Source organism: Cricetulus griseus, chromosome 2 (genome assembly GCF_003668045.3).
Source record: "Cricetulus griseus strain 17A/GY chromosome 2, alternate assembly CriGri-PICRH-1.0, whole genome shotgun sequence".
NCBI classification, from domain to species: Eukaryota; Metazoa; Chordata; class Mammalia; order Rodentia; family Cricetidae; genus Cricetulus; species Cricetulus griseus.
Window position 1 is genome coordinate 34400487 of NC_048595.1, and position 7917 is coordinate 34408403.

The following is a 7917-nucleotide window of genomic DNA, read 5'->3' on the forward strand; positions in this document are numbered from 1 at the left end:
CTGGTTTGTCAACTCTTTTCCTGGACAATGGGGGATGGGTAGAAGAGGCTGGATGAAGATGTGCCCCCGGCCTCTCACACTGACTCGGCAACCACAGTGTCGACTTGGATCACCTACTGCTTGTCCCTAGGGTGGTTCTGAGATGGGAGGCACAGATGGGTGATCAAGATGCACAGCTCTCAGCACTTAGGCCTGGGTTACCTGTGGAAAAATAAACTATATAGCCTTCTGTGGAGAAAAAGGCTGCCCTGTGACCACGGGCACCTTTGAGGCCCCTGCTTAGTGGGTAAAGACACAGAAAACCATGCTTTGTCCCACCATCGATGTCGGTGTCTTACCGTGCAAGGACCTATCTTGAAGGCTCCCTGACAGGTGTGCATGCTGCTTTCACTCATAGGTAGTCAACCCCTGAAGTAGGCCAGGGCAAGAGAAAGAACATCTGAAGGGCTAAGGATGCCAGAGGGGGCACCAGGGTGCTTGTTCATGGGAAGGAAGCACAGAGCAACATGAGATCAGGATACAGGAAAGTGCTGAGGGCCTCCAAAAACCGAGAATTTTAGGTGATGAACAAACATATTCATTTATTCACCCAATAAACACTGACAATGAAATGTCAGCTACTATGTAGACACTAAAGGTGCAGAAGTGAGGCTGCAGATGTAGCTCAGTTGGTAGACTGCTTGCCCAGTGTGCTCGAAGCCCTCGGTTTGGTTTCCAGCACCACATAAACAGGGTGTAGTGTCACGTGCCTATCATACCAGCACAAGAGGCAGAAGCAGAAGGATCAAATATTCAAGGGCATCCTCAGCTACATACTGCGTTCCAGGCTACCCTGGGCTGCGTGACAGTCTGTCAGGGAAAACCAAGTGAGAAACATAATCTCTGTCCTTAAGCTCCACCCAGGAAACACAGTCAAGAAACAAGCAGTGACATACCTAATCATTTAAGTTCAATGTGGCTAACGGCATGAAAAACAACTGGAAGCTAAGAGGGACACATTTTCTCCCTGTGAGAAAGTCAATATGGTCCCTGGCCTTTCACACTGTCCTCAGGTCATCTCCAAAAAGGTCAGCACAACCATCTGAGCTTTTCTGTGTGGCTTTGAAACAGTGTTTTATATCAGGTGTGACAGTGCATTCTTGTAATCCAGCACTTGAGGTATGGAGGCAGGAAGATAAACTCAAGCTCATTCTCATCTACACAGCAAGTTCCTGTCCATTGAGGGTTACATGAGAACTTGTCTGAAAGAGAAAAGAGAGAGAAAGGAAAACTGGTCCTGGGCATTTATATTGAAGAGGCCAGTATGATCTTTGTTCTTTAAAACAAGACAGGACACTTTTTATTTGTGTGTAGATGGGCATGCATGTATGTGTGGAGGTCAGAGGTCCTCAACCTGTGTCTTCCTTCCTTGGTTGCTTTCTGCCTTAACTTTTGAGACATAGTCTCTCTTTGAATCCTAAGCTGGCCAATTTGGCTGGCCAGAAAACCCAGGGGTCTTCCTGTTCCTACCTCCCCAGCTCTGGAAATTATAGGCATATAATTTAAAAAAAAAAGTAATTGCATTTTGTTTATCTTATTTGTGCGTGTGCATGGGTAAATGTGCACACATTTAGAGGTCAGGGAACAACTTATGGGAGTCAGCACCTTCCTTTACTGTGGGGTCATGGATCAAACCAAGATCATTAGGCTCGGTGGCAGGTACCTCTACCCATGGAGCCATCTAGCTCAGCCTCAGCACTGGGCTTTAATGTGCTGATGGTCAAATTCAGGTCCTCACTCCTTGTGTTTGTGCCAAAGCACTTTAGTGACTGACCAGCTCCCAGGCCTCCATTAGGAAAAGGTGCCTTGTCTAAGGGATTATGTTATAACACAGGTATTGCTGGGAAACAGAGACACACTTGTCTGGAGCACAGCAGGATGGCCTGAGTGGAAGAGATGTGAGAGCCTCTAGCAAACAGAGCCCACCTGAGAAAATGCTGCTACCAAGAAACCATGCTTGATTCTGTTCTATTGTGTTTAGAATTCCTTTTTCAGCTTTTGTCAGGTTTTACATGGAAATTCTTGCCAAACATTTGGGCACCACATGTGTCCTCTAAGGAACACTTCAAACCTGCCTTTAAGTTTATTTCATCTGGAATGCATGGTTCTTGGTGCCCCCCCCCCACCCCTCCCACAGTTATCTGCTCTGGCAGATAGCCCTTGTCAATGACTCTCAGCCAAGGAGCCCTAACTTATCCCTGGCCATAGATCTCTGTGGTGTGGTGTCTGGGGACTGACTGGGGTCTCATCCTGAAAAGGAGGGGTTGGGGCCAGGTGGTGTTGGTGCATGCCTTTAATCCCAGCACTTGGGAGGCAACCAGGTGGATCTCTGTGAGTTCGATGTCAGCCTGGTCTACAAAACAAGTGCCAAGACAGGCTCCAAAGCTACACAGAGAAACCCTGTCTTGAAAAACCAAAAAATTAAAAAAAGAAAGAAAAAAAATCAGGGGTTGGAAAGAAAGTTGAGAAAAAAAATTTAAGAGACTGTATACCATGATTGTACCTTTGTTGAGCTCAGAAGAATCCTACCCTGCCTTGGAAACAGAGCCTTCTAAGAAGCCCCTGTGAAAGCTATGGGCTGTCTCCTCACACCAATGCTGAAAAAGTTACTGATATTTAAGTCCAGGCAATATGTTTGGGGGGGGCAGGGGACACCTTCTAAAGGTCATTTAGAGGTCCCATGGAGTCCTTGGCCCCATGTGATGCTCTATTCTAGGTACCTCCTGTAGCTGGATTGATTCCTCTGAATGTACTGAGGCTCCAGTATCAGGGCTTTGTCAATTATTTACAATTCACGCCACACTTCAACCTTCCTCTGTTTCACAGCTCCTCCTCTGTATTTATACTGACTCGAACAGAATCACATTATAAAAAGAACTGATGTTGGAACTATAGGGTATAGGGTGGGGTATCTGCTCTGACTTCTCCTTCTCTAAAAGAGACTTTCCGGAGGTCTCAGGGACCTCAATGGCCACTTCCTAGAAAATTTACCTTGACTGGATCCCTCGCCCTTCTGTTTCCTTCCACTACTCCAGCTGTGGCCCTGGGGCTCTGAAACTGAACCCACCCCCAGGGTTCTCTTCACTCAGGGTTTCAGTTCCCACCTACAGGCTAACAGTGACCACACTTTATCCTAGCCCCTTCTGAGCCCTAAGCCTATAATCTAATGATTATCCATGTACCTTCAAGCTACACATACCTTCCTGATGTCTTCAGCCCTGCTCTTCATCCTTGTCTACCCTCTGATACTTCACACTGCTAGCCTCCCCTCCTTCCAGCTTCTCAGCTACTACACTATTCCCTTCCCAGCAATCTCTACCTGATGGCACAAGACAGAAACTTGGGCAACATTCTTGACTCCTTGAGCTTATCCACTGGTCCTAAAACAGTAATTTGCTGCTTCTGTTGACTGTTCGCTGAAACTCTATTGCTGAAGACACCATGCCCTCTGGCTTGTAGGACATAGAGGAATAAAGCTTCCTCCCTGGCTGCTGGAAGAGAATCCACAGTCTTCCTTAGTTGTGAGCCTCACATGCTGCACTACTGACCTGTCAGGCAAGATGTACCCATTGGTGTAATAGTGGCAAACCTGGCATGGGGGTAACCACTCGCTTCCTGATTGAACTTGAGGTCCACTGCACAAGGGGGAATTCATATCTGGTATTGTAAACCTAGTCAAACATTCATGGCTGGAAAGTCATAGGCCATAATGGAGAAGCCACATCTGTCTGTTGTTTTGCTAAATTGACATGATGTGCCCAGCAAACTGCCTTCGAAATAACCATAAATGTGTATGCCCAGGGATCAGTACTGCTGTTGGTTTTGGTCAGAGAAGCTTCTCTTTGTAGTGGGCAGCAGTAACTGCAGAGACTTGCAGTGGGTCAATGCTAAGCATAAGTGACTGCTGAATGCTCAACCATAAGTGAGACATCTGTATCACACCCTCAAGGCTCTGGGAAATAGCAGAAGAAGAGGAGCAAAATGTAAGTCAGCACAAGCCTCGGTCCATCAATATCCTGTCATGGATCATGGAGGGGCTCTTGAGGCTCCATCTCCCTGTGAGGAGGATTCATAGACAGTTAATGGTTCATGTGGTAGGGGAGAGGCATTTTTTTCATTGGTAAGATGTCCATGCTCCTGTAACCGACCCTAGTAGAATACATTGGGACACACACAGACACACACACATATGAACACAACAACACAGCATGAAAATAGATGTTGGGAGCCATACAGCTTGGCATGAACCTTTAGGCCAAACTTGGCAAGCCACAGGGTTATAGAACTGTCTTTTGATTATAAATGGCTTCTAGAAGCATGAGCACCCAAAAGGAACAACATGACCCAGATGGCAATCCTTTGTTCCAACCACAGGCCCACTTACCTAAGCAACCCTCCCGTGTCCCACCACTTACCTAGGTAACCCTCCGTCTCCCCCCCACACCCATGAACTTTTACCCTGCCAACATCCTCTTTCTATAGTTTTCTAACATCCTGCTTAAACTAACACCTGGCTCTTGGCCTTTTCTCCCCCTCCCCTTTACCCCATACTACTGACTATATAAGCTAGCCTGGAAAAAATAAAATTTGCCACTTGATCAGAATCCTGTCTTGTGGTCATTCTCTCGAGTCTCTTGTCCCCATTCCCCTCCCTGGACTTCTTGCTCTAGGTTGCTGTCCCACAGGTCGGGACAACTACAAATAGAAAGGGGATTAGTTGGGAAAAGAAAGGATATCAGTAGGCGGGAGACAAGAAAGATGAATATGATTAAGATACATTATCTATTACATTATGAATATATGTAAATGTCACTATGAAATCCATTATATATAACTAATATATGCTAATAAAATATTATTTTTTATTTTTACTTATTTATTTTTGTTTCTTGAGATAGAGCCTCTCTACATAGCTCTGGCTGTCCTGGAACTCACTAGGTAGACCAGGCTGACCTCAAATTTGGAGAGGTCCACCTGACTCTGCCTCCTGAGGGCTGGGATTAAAGATATGTGCCACCACACTCAGCCTAAACCATTATTTTTTTTGAAGTTTAACTACACTAAACTGTTTCGGCTTACTGCATAGCTTCTCTCTCTTACTGATTGAACTTTTCCCAACACAGAGCCTTTTAGCAGTAGCATGGTTAGGGAAGTATGAGACAGACTGGCATACCATCAGGAGGATCCGAAATTTTGTAAACCTGGGGAGAATACCAATTAAGACAATGGCTGGAGACACCACACAAGGCTCTAAATGTTATACCGTTGAGCTTGGGCTTTGTCCCAAGAGACCACTGAAGGGTTTCCAGTGACTTTGGTGTGTGTCCTGCTTGGTTTTTGTCAATTTGACATTTATGTCTAGGATTACCCAGACAAATCTGGGAAAGGACACTGAGATGAGAAATTGCCTCCGTCAGATTGTTCTGTGGGCATGTCTGCGGGGCATTTTCTTGATTAATGACTGATGTGGGCGATGCCACCCCCAGGGCAAGTGGTCCTGGGTTGCATTAGCAAGCAAGCAAACTTTGGGAATTGAGCCAGGAAGCAGTGTTCTGTAGTTTCTGCATCTAGGTTCCTGCTTCTACTCCTGCCTTGTCTTCCCTCTATGATGAAGTATGATCAGAACGTACAAGCCACAGTGTTCATCATAGCAACAGAAAAGTAAACCAAGACAGTATGCTTCTGATGATTGGCTCCTGTGTAATACGGTGGGAATGTTACAGGGGAATCAGGGGTCTCTTTTTTGAGTTCCTACTCTCACTGATAAAATAATTTTAAAACAGACACAGAAGGAAGTTTGGGGACTTTTTCATTAGAGTCAGAGAGAAAAGCAATGGGAGAGAAGCTGACAATCTGGACCACTGCTGGGAAAAGGGAGCCAAAGAGAAGACAAAGTTATGCCTTTTGAGTTAGGCAAGGAGGTTGGCAAGCAGCCGAAGCAAGGCTGGGTATCTTCAGAAAAGCAGTGAGGAAGTCCAGAGCCTCAGAAAGAGCAGGCTTAGGCTTTTGGCCAGTATCTGAAAACAAGATACAAAAGGAGCTACACTTTCTGAGTTACAACTCAAACAGGCAGGCTGGGCAGACATGCCCATAAGACAATCTGGCTGAGGCAAATCCTCAACTAAGTCTCCTTTCTCAGATGTGTCTGGGTAACCTAGACACAAATGTCAAACTGACAAGATCTCCAAGCAACTGCTGTGAGAGAAGCTTCTTGGAGGGCACAAGTACCTTATCCCATTAAGGAGATAATTATTCCTCCCACCACCTTAGCTTGTCTTCAGGCCAATCAGTTTTCCTAAGGGGTGGTCTTCTAGCCCAGCTGATCGACAGATCAAATTAGATCAACTTTCTGAAAGTTCTTTTATCTATTCATTCCTTTTGTGTATGTGTTGGGGGGTCTATGTGCACACATGGAGAGTTTTGGGAGTCAGTTTCCTTCTTCCACTATGTGGGTCCCCAGAATTGAACTCAACTCAAATCCTCAGGTTTGACGGCAAGTGCCTTTGCCTGCTGAGTCAAATAGAAATGTCATATCACTACTCAGAGCCAGAAGAAAGGGCAGATTCCATTCTTTTGACCAGGAAGAAGTAGCTTTCCTTTAGTGGGTCTCAACAAAGTCCTGATACCTTCACTTTTTCATATGACATTTTGTCTCATTTTTTATAGGTATGGATATTTTTCTTGAGTGTCTGTGAACCACAATGAGTCTTGTACAATTGGAGACCAGAGGAAAGTCACCTGGAACCAGAGCTACAGATAGTTGTGAACCACCATGTGAGGTGCCAGTACTGTTAACCACTGAGCCATCTCCAGTCCCATTCATGTGGCATTTTAAATATTGGTATTTTGCCTACATGTATGCCTGTGTGAGGATGCCAGATCCCCTGGAACTGGAGTTACAGTTGTGAGCTGCCATGTGGGTGCTGGGAATTGAACCAGGGTCCTCTGGAAGGGCAGCCAGGGCTGAGCCATCTCTCCCAGCATTTTAAATCTTTTTTTTTTTTTTTGGTTTTTCGAGACAGGGTTTCTCTGTGGCTTTGGAGGCTGTCCTGGAACTAGCTCTTGTAGACCAGGCTGGCCTCGAACTCACAGAGATCTGCCTGCTTCTGCCTCCGCAGTGCTGGGATTAAAGGTGTGCGCCATCAACACCCGGCTTAGCATTTTAAATCTTAAGGAGGGGACATTCGTGACACTTCCCAGTGTTAAGAGACACAGGACGTGGGGCCCAGAGCATATTATGAGGGAGGGACTTGTTCTCATTGCTCTCAACTGTCTAGGTACCTTAACAGGGAGAAGGGATGGTGAGGGAAATGAGCCCTTAACTGCAAAAAGGAAGAGAACACAGTGGCTATGCATTGGCTTGTGGGCCAGGTCCTATTCGTGAATTATTTCAGTTTGTGCTTCACTGGACAAATCTTTACCCATCTCTAAAAGAAGCCAAGACTTCACGGCTAGAAAGACATATAAATTTTTCAACCAGGTCTAAGTGGAAATAATGAATAAAGTTACTCGACTCAGCCTGGGCTACATAATGAGATCCTGTCCCCAAAAAACAAACAAGGTTGATTATGTGGTTCAGTTAATAGGGTGCTTGGGTTGGACCCATAGCACCTCATACTCCCAGTGTGGTGGCACATTCCTGTAATCAGGGCACTCTGCAGATGGAGGTAGGAGAATCAGGTCAAAGACATTCTTCTACTGCGTGGTCAATTTGAAAGGAGACTCCCTCCTTTGTTTTTCTGAGACATGGTTTCCCTGTGTTGAAGGAGGGATTTAAATGAGTCCACAAGACCCAAGATAAATGATAAACAGGTATTAGGGAAGCACTTACATAAATAATAGTAAATAACCACGGTCTTCCTGCTCCTCAAGATTTAG